The following is a 16094-nucleotide window of genomic DNA, read 5'->3' as shown; positions in this document are numbered from 1 at the left end:
CTTTCAGCCACAGGATTATGTTGTACCTTTGCTAGATTGCAGATCCCCTTGTTAAATGTTTGTATCCCATGTAGGTATTTGCAGACTGTAATCATCACCCCCAAACCTTCTCTTTGTTAAACTAAATAGATGGAGTTCCTTGAGTCTATCACTATAAGGCATCTTTTCTAATCCTGCAATCATTCTTGTGGCTCTTCTCTGAACCCTCTCTAATTTATCAACATCCTTCTTGAATTGTGGGTAACAGAACTGAGCATTCCAGCAGTGGTTGCAGCAGTACCAAATAGAGGTAAAATAACCTGTCTGCTTTGAGATTCCTTTGTACATCTAAGCATTAGCTCTCTAGGCCACAGCACTGCATTCACAGCTCATGGTCAACTGATTATTCACCGTGGCCACCAAACCTTTTTCAGAGTCACTACTTGCCTGGATAGTCATCCATTCCATAAATGTTCTTTGTTCCCAGATGTAGACATCTATATGTAGCCATATTGTTTCCTTGCACTCAGTTTACCAAGCAATCTATATTGTTCTGTACCAGTGATCTATCCTCTTCTTTATTTACCACTCCCCTAATTTTTGTCATCCACAAACTTTCACTGATTCTGTTTTCTTCCATTTCCTTAATAAAAATGTTAAATAGCATAGGGCTAAAAGCAGATCCTATGGGACCCCATTAGAAATGCACCCATTTGATGATTCTCTGTTTACAATTACATTTTGAGACCAATCATTAGCCAGTTTTTAATCCATTGAATGTGTGCCATGTTAATTTTATCTTTCTAGTTTTTAATCAAAATGCCATGTGCTACCAAATCAAATGCCTTCCAGAAATCTAAGTAATTACATTACTCTTCTTTTTTTAATGAAATTACAAGTTTGGTTGGTAAAAAGTTAGACAGGATCTGTTTTCCATAAACCTGTGTAGGCTTGCATTAATTATATTATAGAACTTCTTTTAGTAAATAATTAAATCAGCCTCTTCATTATTTTACCTGGAATCAATGTCAGACTTGACAGGCCAGTAGTTACCTGGGTCATCCTATTTAGCTTTTTTAAAAATTGGCATAACATTAGCTTCTTTCCAGTCTTCTAGAACTTCCCCAGTGTTCTAGAACTTCCCCACAGTACAGCAGTGTTCCAAGTCTTACTGAAAAATGAACATAATGGTCTAACAAGCTCCTCTGCCACTTAAAACTCTTGGAACAGAAAGAGTGTTATCTGATATGACCTATTTTCCTTCCAAATACAAAATAGAAATACACCTCTACCACAATAAAATGCGACCCGATATAACACTAATTCGGATATAATGTGGTAAAGCAGTGCTCCGGGGAGGTGGGGCTGTGTGCTCCAGGGATTCAAAGCAAGTTCGATATAACACAGTTTCACCTATAATGTGGTAAGATTTTTTGGCTCCTGAGGACAGCGTTATATCGGGGTAGAGGTGTATTTATTAAATACTTCTTGCCTTTATACATCATTATTGGTAATTCTACTAGATGGAAAAAATATGGACCAGTACCATTGTTAGGATTATTTTCATACCTAATGTATTTACACTCCTTAGTGTTGGTTATAGCCTTCTCCTTGTCCTTTTACCTCCCTTATCAACTGTCTACAGTTTCTAATAATAAATATAAATCAGCAGCTATCAGGTTCCCCTTTCAAATATGTAACATCTGGGGCTTTCAAGCGATTAAAATTTAATTGCAATTAATCACACTGTTACACAATAGTAGAATACCATTTATTTAAATATTTGATTGTTTTCTTCATTTTCTAATCTATTAATGTCAATTACACCACAGAATAAAGTGTACAGTAATCACTTTATAATTTTGATTACAAGTATTTGCACTTTAAAAAAAATAGTATTTTTCAATTAACTTAATACAAGTACTGAAGTACACTCTTTATCATGAAAGTTGAACTTACAAATGTAGAATTATGTACAAAAAACTGCATTCAAAAATAAAACAATAAAATTTTAGAGCGTGCAAGTCCACTCAGTCCTACTTCTTATTCAGCCAGTCGCCAAGACAAACAAGTTTGTTTACATTTGCAGGAGATAATGCTGCCCACTTCTTGTTTACAATGTCACCTGAAAGTGAGAACAAGTGTTTGCATGGCACTGTTGTAGCTGGTGTCGCTAGGTATTTACATGCTAGATACGCTAAAGATTTATAGGTCCCTTCATGCATCAACCACCATTCCAGTGGACATGCGTCCATGCCGATTATGGGTTCTGCTCAATAACAGGTGGCTGAAGCATGAAGCGCTATATGATTATTTAGCATATCTGGCACGTCAATACCTTGCAGCATCAGCTACAAAAGTGCCATGCAAATGCCTGTTCTCACTTTTTGGTGATGTTTTAAATAAGAAGAGGGCAGCATTATTTCCTGTAAACGTTAACAAATTTGTTTGTCTTAGTGATTGTCTGAACAAGAAGTAGGTAGGACTGAGTGGACCTGTAGGATCTGAAGTTTTACTTTGTTTTGAATGCAGTTATGTAACCAAAAAAAAAAAAATCTACATTTGTAAATTGCACTTTCACAACAAAGAGATTGTACTACAGTACTTCTATGAGGTGAATTGAAAAATACTATTATTTTACAGGGCAAATATTTGTTATAAAAATATACACTTTGATTTCAATACAACACAGAATACAATGTATATGAAACTGTAGAAAAAACATCCCAAATATTTAATAATTTCAATTGGTATTCTATTGTTTAACAGTGCAATTAAAACTGATTAATTGGGATTAATTTTTTTAATCCAGATTAATTTTTTTTGAGTTAACCGTGTGAGTTAACTGCAATTAATTGACAGCCCTAGTAACTCTTTATAGCTTTCTTCACTTCCCTTCTAAACCAGGTCACTTTTTAAAAAAATAATACAGCCTTTTTCCTCCTATTTTGGCTTTTTGGTCATATAGTAAAGTGTTCTTAAATAATTTAAAGTTATTCACATTTTTGATTTAATTGACATAGCTCTGGATTGGTCTGGCACTGACAGTAACTAGTAATTAGCTGAAATTTAGTGAGGGTGAGTCTATAAAAAAAACAAAACACAGCTTTATACTGGTTTAGTTAAATTGGTGCAACTGTGTTTAGATACTTCTAAATTAATTTAAACCTGGTCTGTAGCCCTTTGGCTTGATTCATAGATTCACAGGCGAGAAGGGACCATTGTCAGGGCCGTCTCCAGGCACCAGCTCAGCAAGCAAGTGCTTGGGGCGGCCAAGGGGAAGGGGCGGCACATCAGGCTCTTCAGCAGTGGGTTCCTCCCTCGGTCCCTCTCGGACGGAAGGACTTGCCGCCAAATTGCCACCAAAGAAGGGAGCGGCGTGGTGGAACTGCTGCCGATCAGGATCGCAGCTTTTTCCCCCGCCGCTTGGGGCGGCAAAAACCCTGAATCCAGCCCTGACCATTGTGGTCATCTAGTCTGACGACCTGAATAACAGGTCACAGAACTTCCATGAAATAATTTCTAGAGCATATTCTTTAGGAAAAAAGTCCAGTGTTATGGAGGAAGCTAAACCACTATAACCAAGTTTTAAGTGACTATAAATGCCTCCCTGCAGCAGTTTGTACTGACTTACTTAAATACAGAGGGAATGTGAGGAGAAACATGGCCAGTTGTTGAAACTGGATCAATTGTGGTTCAGCTTCCTGAGAGCTTGACCCATGGGACACTTTTCAGCAGGAGGATGAATGACATCACATGCATTTGTCTGTGCTTTTATTTGTGGATTCTGGCAGAGCCTGCATGGCTCATTTAGATGCCTTGTGATGGAAGAGAGGGAAGTATCAGTAGGGGACAGGCCTGCTGGCAGTGTTCCTTCAGGCATGTGCAGTCAGCTAACCTGTCACTTCATTGTCTTATTTCTTCAGGTGACCAGAATCTGCAGGTTTAAAAAAAACACCCCCCCCCCCCCCCCCCCAACAACCTAGAATAAAGCACTGTTTTATGTCAGTCACTCAGGGACATTAGAAGAGGTCCTGAAAATAAGACTTGAGTTTTCAGAAGTACTTAATCACCTCATATCCATTCTTACTTCTGTACCAGGACATCTCTCACTATGCTCTGGTCATGGAAGAGCTTGGAGCAGTGAATATTTAACATTTGGGGTGGGGGAGTGGTTCACCCAGATCAGTAAGGGGTTTTCAGCACCCGCCCTATAATCCTGGGATTTCTGGACTGTGCTGCTTTGGCTCAGAGCCCTGATACTAGCCACCTGCTCACAGCACAATGGCCTCCACCAGCTTGGTTACTCCTTGCAGCAGGACACCAGTAGCCTTTCCATCCCTGAGTCTCCCCAAAACAATTGTCCTGTGTCCAGTCCTCATTGCACCCTCACAGAAATTATCAAGTTTGCTTCCTCCAAAGAGACAGAGGACACACCAGCCTGTTGGACTGGGTGAGCATTTCAATACACAGCACTGAGATGGTGTCATAATAAAACAAAAATAAGTTTAACAAAGAACAGATGAGAGAATAGAAAATGTACGGTTTTAAGTAAAACAAGACATAACATGATTTCTATTGACTAAAACCTAACTTCAGCAATCTACTTTGTCTAGGCATATTGCTTCCCTATAATTAGCTCCCAGAGACTTCAGCTCCCTTTGCTTGAAGAATACAGTGACCTCAGCTTATGAGAGCTCTGGCCCCTTGTGTCCATCCAGAGATGGATGGCAAAATGGCTTTTTGCCTCTGAATATATCTTCTCAAAGTTCACTCAGTTTCAAGCAGTAGGAAGGCTTCCTCAAGGGTGCAGTCTCCAACCCTTGTCAAGATTAAGCGGTCATCTTCCCCTACTTACTCTCCTGTTGGCTTTGGTTTACTTTACCTGTAAGTGTACTTTTCATTCTCTTTGGTCACACCTTGCTTAATTTACTTTGGAGACACAGTCAACCCTGGAAAATGACATTCTATTGTCTAGAACAGGCTAGACTTAGGGAGGGCCTGCCAAACATTTTAGGAACATTTCCAGCACACATGTAATTCTTTATTCATCATCCCTACATATACCATGCAATAATAAAGGCAAACCTGTTAGTAGTTTGCAGAAGACACCTTTTAGATACAGATTATGACAGTGAGCATATCATGCGCGAAGTGAGTTGTGTTGTGGTATGTTCTCTGCCAGTTGGTATTGATGGACTTCCTGTCTCACAATGTTAAAACTGTGGGTTTATGCAGCACTTGACAGTGGCCTGTAGATTACTAGGTGAGTAGTGCTCATTCTGCACTGCTAAAATGCATTCAAAGGCGGCTCAAAATAAATCAAGTACTTTCCTAATATCACTTCTCTGTGTAAGCAATTGAGCAGCTGCCATGGGGTATTTCATCTCATTAATGAATGAATGAGCGATCAGCATAAACCAGAATGGAAGGGGATGTGGGCCAGGATAATCTCCTATGAAGCAGTTTTCACTGTGGAAAGTGTCCTGTAGTATTCTCTCATATGCACTGCTGTTCTCTCTTCTTTTCAGCTATAGGTTCACTTAATACTTCTGTACAAAGTTATATTTTCATAGGACTACAATCATTCCCAATCTTCAGTGTGACAGTTTTATCCCCATTTTACAGAAGGCAACAATGAGGTTAAGATATCAATTTTCAAACATTTGTTCCCAACTTAATAACCTAGGTCCATATGCATATTTACACAGCTAAATAAGGATTAAGATATCTAGCTTTAAACACCACTCCCATTTGAAATTTTTACCCTAAATAATTTGTCCAAATGCTTATGAGGGTAGATCTAAAATTGGGTGTAGATCACAACTTTCATGAACACTCGATCAATTTTCTTCAATAATGATTGTACCCCTTTATGTTCACTAAATAGTCACTGAAAGTGATCAGATTTGGTTAACAGAAAGCAAATGTCAAATACTGATCCTGAGCTACTCAGATTGCTAATTTTAATTTTGCATGTCTATATTCACAAAAGTGATATATTCTCATGGTTTTGGATACTGCTTGGGACAAAACCCCACTCTAGAGCCCTGACAAAGAAGCAAGTAAGCTGGGCAAGGTTCTAACCTCACCCTTCACAATTAGGGTGCTACACACCCATGCAGAGAATGTGGCAAGAGAGAATTATGTTTGAATGCTGTACTCTAATGATATGCCTGTTTCTGCCACCTTTCCTCATGTTGATTAGTACCTTATTTCTTGAATATTTCCTGTGGCTGTAGTGGTGCTTTCCTCTGTGTGCTTTTCCTAAAGGAAATATTAGGAAACTTCCCTCCCCCACATGCCTAATGAGCCCTCTCCCCCACCTTCTCACACAAACCATTGAGGAAGGGATAATGGGTACTAGGTATGAGAAAACTAACCCAGATACCTCACACTTTAACCTTTGACTTAGGATACTAAATCTAGCTACCAGGAGTCCTGCATTTCTTTGTCAGTCATACCCCAGGCCACACAAGTTCCTCCCAGCATATTCTGAAAAGCTTATATATCATCTTATGGAATCTGATACTCTCATAAAAAGGTCAGAATACTATTACTCTGCACTTACAGCTTCTTTTGTCTGAGCCTCTCAAACTCTTTACAAAAGTATTTTTATTCACAGTTAGCAGATAGAGAACTCTATCGCATTTAGTATTGATAAAGTTACATTTTTCAAGCTTGGGTGTCAAGTAAGACATATGACCAAGAGGTGATGAGCAGTACTCTTTGGAAGCAAGTGAGAGCTCAATCTGCTTAACACCTTTGAAAATATCCTTCCTGGGCATGGTGTATCTTGATACTGGCTGCTTCCTCTGAGGGGACAGGACAGCTAACTGCTCTCTACAACTGAAAAATTCCAGACCTAAACAGTGATTTGATCCTGATGTACAATGGAAGTAAACATTATATACTTACAAAAAAAGATGTAAGAACAAAAATGAAAAGCAATACAAAGTTAAAGGGAAAATAAGCTTAATCGAAAATGGAATATTTGAAAATCAAAACGTTTTGTACAAAACTAGAACAATTGCAGCTACTCTTACAAGTTGAGTAATTTTCAAATGTATCTGATTTCCATATTGTGTCTCATCGTATTGTTGATGATAAGAACAGGATGTTTGACAAAGTAAGCTATTTTTACAGAGGATCTTCATGAAAGTGTTCAGCTGGCTCAAAAGTTGTGTTTGAATTATGTGCACAGTTTTGTGAAGAACAGACTCTTTAACAAAGCAAGGGATGCCGTTCTTTCTGAAACTCTGCTAGTTCAGGCTGAACAGTTTCACTAAGATCACAAGCTTCAGCAGCAGCCTTTGTTGAAGATCACCTCTGATGTAACACTAGTGACTCTGCACTAGCAAAATCTATTCCCTGTACACTGTTAGGGCCCAGATTCAGGGGGTCATTGTTGGGTGCCTATGCAGAGTGACAAAGCAAATAAGGGCTTCTTGTATTTTGTAGTTATGTGTGGAGGCTGGTAGGGGCAGTGTGCTGGGAGAGTAGCTGAGCCCTGATTGGGGATGGGGCTTCTCTGCTTAGGGGTCTTATAAAGGTAGCCAGCCAGTCAGGCAGCAGCATAGACAGCTGCAGCGGCACAGGAACCAGCAAACAGAGCTGTAAACTGGAATTTCAGTGCGAGTTGACAGGAGGAGTTTGCGGGGGAGACTAAGAGACCTAGGCAGAGGAATTGACAAGTTAGTGAAGGGAGAGAGTAGTGTTCTGCCGGTGTTCTGGTGCCTGCTGGGGGTTTGTTTTGGTTTGTGTTTCCTGGACTAAGGTTTTAGGTGGGAAGGCTATGACCGATACAGAGGCAACAGACACAATGAGGATGACTGGATGTGGAAGTTGCAACATGTTACAATATGATCCTGGAAGGGGTACCTGAAAAGAGTTTCATCTGCATGAAGTGCCGCCTGATAGAACTGATGGAAGAAAAAAAATCCGAGAACTGGAGATGAAGGTGGAAACTCTGGTAGAGTTTAGAAGGGGGTTTGAGCAGATGATGGAGCAAAGACTTGAGGAGGCTGAAGGGAAAAGCTCAGACTTGCAGATGGAAGCAGGACCACAGAACTCTGAAGAGAGACTGCTGGGTGAGGAAAGTGAACAGTGGAAGCATGTGACTAAGAGAACCAGGCAGAAGAAAAGACAGGCTGGTGAAGGAGAAATAGAGTTCAGGAACAGGTTTGCAGAGTTGGAAAATGAAGAAAGGGCACAGGAGGTGGTCACTGAATGTGAGAGGGCAAGGAAGAAGAGAAGAGCAGCTAGTCCTATAGGAAGAGGTGAAGAGTCAATGGAGATAACACCAAATATGAGCCCCAGGAGGATACAGGATGGGTTGTGGAGGATTGCAAGGGACAATAGAAATTGAGAGGACTTGCAGCCAGAAGGAACAGCGGATAGACCAGAGAATTGCACTGTCACCAGGATAAGGTAGGTCTACGTGATTGGGAACTCCTTACTGAGAAGAATAGACAGGCCTGTAACTAGAGATGATCTGCAGAACAGAAGGGTGTGCTGTCTGCTGGTTGCTAATATATGGGATGTGGACCTGAGGCTGAAAAGATCCTAATGGGAGTGGGAAAGAATACGCTGATTGTCCTTCATGTGGGAATGAATGATACAGCTAGATTCTCGCTGGAATGTATCAAGAGAGACTATGCCAGACTGGGGAAGATGCTTAAGGAAATCGAGGCCCAGGTGATCTTCAGTGGGATTCTGCCTGTTCCTAGAGTAGGGCAACAAAGGTGTGACAAGATTATGGTGATCAACAGATGGCTCCGACAGTGGTGCTATAAGAAGGGCTTTGGGATGTACAGCCACTGGGAAACATTCATGGAAAGAGGACTGTTCTCTTGGGATGGACTTCACCTGAGTAGGGAGGGAAATAGACTTCTACGATGGAGGCTGGCACAATTGATTAAGAGAGCTTTAAACTAGGAATTGTGGGGAGATGGTTGGGAAATGTCCAGGTAATCTCCATGCTGGAATTTAACATTGAGAGGGAAGAAAATAAAGTAAGAAAGGATACAGCTATGGGTAGGAGAATGGACATAAGGAGAAATGGTAGTGTAGATACCAGTCTAATAGGTGATACTGGTGGTAGAATGTCTGTGCCTAATCGGGTAAAGAATGTCAGTGAAGCCAAATGGCAAAAATTAAGATGTTTGTACACTAATGCGAGGAGCCTAGGGAACAAAATGGAGGAACTAGAGTTACTGGTGCAGGAAGTGAAACTGGATATTATAGAGATAATGGAAACATGGTGAAATAGTAGTCATGACTTGAGTACAGGTATTGAAGAGTATGTGCTGTTTAGGAAAGACAGAAATAAAGGCAAAAGTGGTGGAGTAGCATTGTATATCAATGTTGAGATAAACTGTAAAGAAATAAGAAGTGATGGAATGGATAAGACAGAGTCTGTCTGGGCAAAAATCACATTGGGAAAGCAAGTTACTAGAGCCTCCCCTGAGATAGTGCTTGGGGTGTGCTACAGACTGCCGGGATCCGATTTGGATATGGATAGAGACCTCTTTAATGTTTTTAATGAAATAAACACTAATGGGAATTGTGTGATCAAGGGAGACTTTAACTTCCCAGATACAAACTGGAGAAGAAGTGCTAGTAATAATAATAGGGCTCAGATTTTTCTGGATGTGATAGCTGATGGATTCCTTCACCAAGTAGGTTGAAGAACCAACAAGAGGGGATGCCATTTTAGATTTGGTTTTGATAAGTAGTGAGGACCCCATAGAAAAAATGGTTGTAGGGGACAACCTTGGTTCGAGTGATCATGAGCTAATTCAGTTCAAACTAGATTGAAGGATAAACAAAAATAGATCTGGGACTAAGGTTTTTGATTTCAAAAGGGCTAAACTTTAAGAATTAAGGAAATTAGTTAGGGAAGTGGATTGGACTGAAGAACTTGTGGATCTAAAGGCAGAGGAGGCCTGGAATTACTTCAGGTCAAAGTTGCAGAAACTATCAGAAGCCTGCATCCCAAGAAAGGGGAAAAAATTCAGAGGCAGGAGTTGTAGACCAAGCTGGATGAGCAAACATCTCAGAGAGGTGATTAAGAAAAAGCAGAAAGCCTACAAGGAGTGGAAGATGGGAGGGATTAGCAAGGAAACAAATGGATATAAACTGGACACTAGGAAGTTTAGACTTGAAATTAGACGAAGGTTTCTAACCATTAGAGGAGTAAAGTTCTGGAACAGTCTTCCAAGGGGAGTAGTGGGAGCAAAAGACATATCTGGCTTCAAGACTAAGCTTGAAAACTTTATGGAGGGAATGGTATGATGGGATAGCTTAATTTTGGCAATTAATTGATCTTTGATTATTAGCAGGTAAATATGTCCAATGGTCTGTGATGGGATGTTAGATGAGGTGGGATCTGAGTTACTACAGAGAATTCTTTCCTGGGTGCTGGCTGGTGAGTCTTGCCCACATGCTCAGGGTTTAACTGATTGCCATATTTGGGGTCGGGAAGGAATTTTCCTCCAGGGAAGATTGGTAGAGGCCCTGGAAGTTTTTCGCCTTCCTCTGCAGCAGAGGATATCAGTTAAACCCTGAGTATGTGGGCAAGACTCACTTGCTGGAGGATTCTCTGCAGGTTGAGGTCTTCAAACCACAACTTGAGGACTTCAGTAACTCAGACGTAGGTTAGGGGTTTGTTACAGGAGTGGCTGAATGAGATTCTGTGGCCTGCATTGTGCAGGAGGTCAGACTAAATGACCATAATGGTCCTTTCTGACCTTGAGTCTATGAATCTATGGCTGGAATGTCTTTTCTCCTCCCCCTTCAAACACTTTGTAGTTATGGTGATATAGTGGGTATAGTTTATCACCCTGAGTAAATATTGCTGAGTATTCAAACTGATGTATTCTAGATGGCTAGTTTATTATTTGTTTCTAGTACACCTCCAATTTAAGTCTAGGGCTTCTGACATCTCAATATGTCTTATTTTAAAATGAAATTTTTTTTTTTTGGTTCTCTAGTTTTATTGAAGTTACATCTTTTAAAAGTTCACTTTATTATCGTCAATTAAAGTGATCTCTTATGGGCTACTTAAAGTGATTTTGAAGCAGCCAGGTATGTGGCTAGAACTGTTAAAGCCTTGCGTGCAATAAGTCAAACCTGTATTTTCTCATATAATTGAGGTGGGGAAAGGCCTTTTATCAGTAGAGAAATTACAAATGTGGAGGAAAGATGTTAGGAAATAGAAATCTAAAATGAAGTCATGATGAAGTGAGCTGGGCAGAGATTTTGCAGTATTTGAGTATTCACTAATTTAAAAATGAACTTGTTCAGCTGTAATCATGTATGTCCCCTGTTTTAACTTTCCTCAAATATTTAAGTGACTCTGCTTGAGGGGCATAAATGAGTGCTGACAGCAAATTTCAAACTTGCATATTTAGCGTACTTGTGGATAATGCATTTTAAACTTGCATGCACCTGCAGTGATTTTATTTGGGGTAGAATATAGTTTGACAAAGGATATTACACCAACCCCTCTCCCACTACAACCCTGGCACAGAATCAGTTAGAGTGCCTGAAATCTGACATCACCTTTCACAATTGAGCTACATCTACAGAGAATTGTGTGTGAATGTAATTAGAGACAATTTAAACTCTAGACCCAGATAATAAACCTTACATTAGCCTATTTTTTCTTGGAGTAATACCTTAGCTGCAGCAAGTAAAAGGTTTGCAATTTCTAATCCCTGTTTAACTGCTACATCTACCTCATTCAACTTTAAGTTTCCACAGGCATCTTCGTTTTCTGCTCTTGATTATTATGGAGGAGGTAGCACTCAACTTCTAAGATGCAACCATCTTCCTATTATAAGCTCTAATTTTCACCTTCCTCTGACATGTGCAAATAAAAATGATAGGTCTGAAAAATACTATGGTAGAGCTGGGCCCAAGACTGAATTTCTCTTATAGAATTCTGGTACTACTTATCTCTAAGAATTGGTTGGATGCTTCTAGTTCACATATTCAAATGACTTTTTTTCCTGTCTCATTATTCAAAAGTTTCACAGATACAGATATGCAAATCATTGGGCACATAGTAGTATTCCATTAGATTTACCACCACCCCAAGGCTAGGATAGCTGTGGGTTTCTGCTCTGGAATGGTAGTTCTGGCAAGCCACTTTCAGATTGCCTGCATACTAATTTTCTCTGGCTTGAGAGCCCAGCACTTCCTACTTGTCATTCATAGCAGGTTCATTATTGGGGAAGCTTAATTCCTAAGTCATTTCATAGATGAGCCCATGCTCTTTGTTCTGATGGAGGTGTCAGGCTTTCAGCCATTCAGGGCATAGGTAAGATGAATGGCTAGCTGCTGCTGCTTTTCTTCATCAATACACCATTTGGCCTAGGCTAAGAAACACTGGGCTGGGAATGAGGAAACAATGCATCCTCTCAATGAATGGCAGGGCCAGTTCTACCATTAAGGCAAACTAGGTGGTTGCTTAGGGGGTCAAGATTTGGGGGTGCCAAAAAGCAGTGCCCCCGTTTTTTGTTTGTTTGTTTTTTTAAACAGCAGTTCCTCACTGAGCGCGGTTGCTGCTCCACTTCTCCCGCCTCCCAGGCTTGCAGCGCCAATCAGCTGTTTGGCTCTGCAAGTCTGAGAGGAGAATTAAAGCGGGGGCAGCGTGCTTGGGGAGGACGCGGAGCAGAGGTAAGCTGGGGTGGGAAGGTGCTGCACAGCTCCCGGGGGGGGTAACTGCTGGGGGGGGGGCATCTCAGGGCAGAGGGGGAGGCGGGGAGCTGCCGCAGGGCTAGAGTGGGGGCCGAAAAGTGGAAGTTTTGCCTAGGGCACGAAACTTCCTTGCACCGGCCCTGCTGAATAGCATTAATAATTTTGTATTTCACAACCATTAATGAATGAAACTTCGTATTCCTACCCTAGATGGAGGCAGCTATGAGATTCCTATCTCACAGATTCAGTAACTGAGTCCCCAAAAGTTTGCATAAGAACATTTCTGATAGAGACTTGATTTCTATTTCAAATTCTAACATAGCAGACCCAAGTTTCATCCACTTAGCCAAGCACCTAGATGTAATATATCCTTTTTGAGAGGCAGTCTATGTTGTTTGCAGACTGAGGCTACTCCTATATACTCACATTTACAAAACATTTGAGACTTACAGATAAATGATTATGTAAACATAATAAAAATTAGCACTCAAGCATCCTAGCAGTCAGTCCTCTGCTAAACCACATGCTATTCCCAGAGTCAAGAAGAGAACCCAGAAATCTATGTGCAATATTCTATTGCTGGCTAATGAATAATTACATATTATGCAATTTCTGTGGATTAAATGAGGCAGAAGTCTACAGGAAGAGAAAGGATGGTCCTGTGTTTAAGGCACTCTCCTAAAATTCAGGAGAACTGGGTTTTGTGCCAAGCTCAGGAATAGGCTTCTTTTGTGCTGCTGGGAATGCATTGAACTCAGAGGCGGTCACTAACTTTATTTTATGGATGCCTGTCTTGTGACACCTAGAACCTGACTTTTAGAAGTGGTGAACACTCACCAAGCCCAATGAAGTCAATGGCATCTGTGGGTGCTCAACACTTGAAATATTAGGCCTTTGATGTCTTAAGGTGAGTGCACACCAGATACTGAAATCAGAAGTTCACCATAGTATCTCAGAGTAACAAGATGTCTAGATGCTTTTGAAAGCTGCTTCTCAGCACCTATCTGCACCTTTAGGTGCCTAAATGCCTTTAAAAAATTTAAGTGACTTAGATGCTCAAGACCCATTTTCAAAAGTGCCTGTGTGACACAAGAGCCTAAATCTCATTGACTTTCTCGGAGACTCTACAATTCTGAGAGTCCAAGTCTAAGGAAAATGGTATTTAGGCTCCTAAGTCAAGCACTTTTGAAAGAACTTTCTGATATTGCAATGCAGATACATAGAATTAAGGTTGCAGAGGCCACATAATTAATTTCTCTCATTGTTCTGAGAAAAATTATATTGTAAGTATGAAAAAAATTCAAACAAAAGAATTTACATGGACTTCATGATTGTAGCTATACAACAGTGCTCCTTATGCTGCTTTTGCCCTTCCTGAACATCAGAGGATCGCTCCCCAAAGTAAGCTTAAAAACATGAGAAACCTGGGAAATGCAGAATTAAGTTTACTTTTCCCATAAAATACAACCATACAACTTTAATTCTAGTCTCATAGGGAAACTAAGATCAAAATGCCTTACTCCTCTCTAACAAAACCAGCCATTTTTCCTGTGCCCACTAGAACTTCAAATCCAAGTCATGCAGTACAGTAGGGCCTTCAGTGTGATCCTTCTAGCAGCATTGATCAGGAAAGTAAGTGCTGCTGGTCAGAGATCTCACTTGAGACACTGAGCTGCCTCTTCCTTGCTTCCAGCTGTATGAATCCAATGAAAGAGGCTGACAATACATTAGGGCAATGTTTCCCAAACTTGGGACGCCACTTGTGTAGGGAAATTCCCTGGTGGGCTAGGCCGGTTTGTTTACTTGCCGCGTCCGCAGGTCCGGCCGATCATGGCTCCTACTGGCCATGGTTCGCAGCTCCAGGCCAATGGGAGCTGCTGGAATCAGCAGCCAGCACGTCCCTCAGCCTGCACAGCTTCCAGCAGCTCCCATTGGCCTGGAGTGGCTAACCATGGCCAGTGGGAGCTGCGATCGGCTGGACTTGCAAATGCGGCAGGTAAACAAACTGGCCCAGTCTGCCAGGGAATTTCCCTAAACAAGCAGCGTCCCAAGTTTGGGAAACACTGCATTAGAGGATTTTGCTGAGTCTTTCCTGAAGGTCAGATCACTAAAGGCAAATATTTCCACTTCCAAAAGAAAGATGAAACCAGTTGTTGGCAGCTCAAATGGGGTGGAGTTAAGGGCATGTGGCTGTGTATTAACTCTTTTCCCAGCTTTTTAATGCTCTTGTTTTTACTGTAACTCTAACTCTTGGAAGATATATGCAGGGGAACTTTAATTCCACATTTCCAACTCTTGAGGTTTAGAGATTGAAACTTAAGTTCATCAAGAGCACAAGCGTCAGAGGGCATTTTTGTAGGATTGCAACTAATATAGAATTAAGGAAATTGTTGCAGGTGAATAAGTCATGCTCACCCCCTCAGGGAACAGAACCCTATCTGACCAATCACAATCAATGAACAAAACTCAAATTTAAAATCAAGTGCTGACTTACCACAGCAAACTGTTCAGTCACTTTGGATAGTTAAAATAACCAAAACCAAAAAAACTCAAAAGTTATTGAGGGGATTCTAATAATGAATAAAGCCAAGATGATGACTAATGATTTTTTACATTTGATGAGCAGAATAAGGTTTGAGGCCAAAATTTGCCGAGTATCTAGTCCTCAGTGAAATAATTGATCTTTAAAACTGTAACTCTAACTTCCTGAAGTTAGAAGTTCAGAAGTCTATATTGAGCAAATAAATAAATTCCAAAGTCTTGTAGTTAGCTTAGTTCCATGGCCCCATTCCAACTGCTTTGTGCAATTCAAGGAGTGCAAAGTATTTGGAAATCTACTCTAACGAAGTAGCTGGGGATTTTCCTAGCAAGGTGATAACTCTATATAGCATAAAGCCAGCATCTTCAGCTCTACCTTGTTCCTTTCTGTTTAATGGATATGTTGGAGGAGACTGGGGCAGGAGAGACTGTGGCTAGAATATTCTTACCACCAGCAGTTTAGAATAGCAGGTAGGCTGGCCAGGTATGCCACATTTATGGCTGCTTTATGTTGCTGAAGAAGTGCAAAGCAGCTAGAGCGTACTGGTAAATTCTGAATATGTCCTTTGTAACAATAAAAGCCACTTTCACAAGTGCCTTTCTTAAATCTGCACATGTAATACCTGATGTATGTAATTTGCAAAAAACGAAGCATGCCAGCCTTTACTTAAAGTCAGTTGCCACTAGATTGATTAGCTTTCTGGATGGCAGACCAAAGGTTCACAGCAATAGCCAATTCACCACCTTATCATTGAGCAATTCCACCTGATTTTCTGGAGTTCTCAAATTTTGGGAACAAAACTGATTTTTATTCGCTGGGCCAATATTATTCAGAAGTGGTCATCTTTTTTTGGATGGTGAGAGGGTATGTC

This window comes from Gopherus flavomarginatus, chromosome 2, assembly GCF_025201925.1.
Source record: "Gopherus flavomarginatus isolate rGopFla2 chromosome 2, rGopFla2.mat.asm, whole genome shotgun sequence".
Classification (NCBI taxonomy): Eukaryota; Metazoa; Chordata; order Testudines; family Testudinidae; genus Gopherus; species Gopherus flavomarginatus.
The sequence above is the reverse complement of the archived record's forward strand: the minus strand, read 5'-3'. Positions refer to the sequence as shown.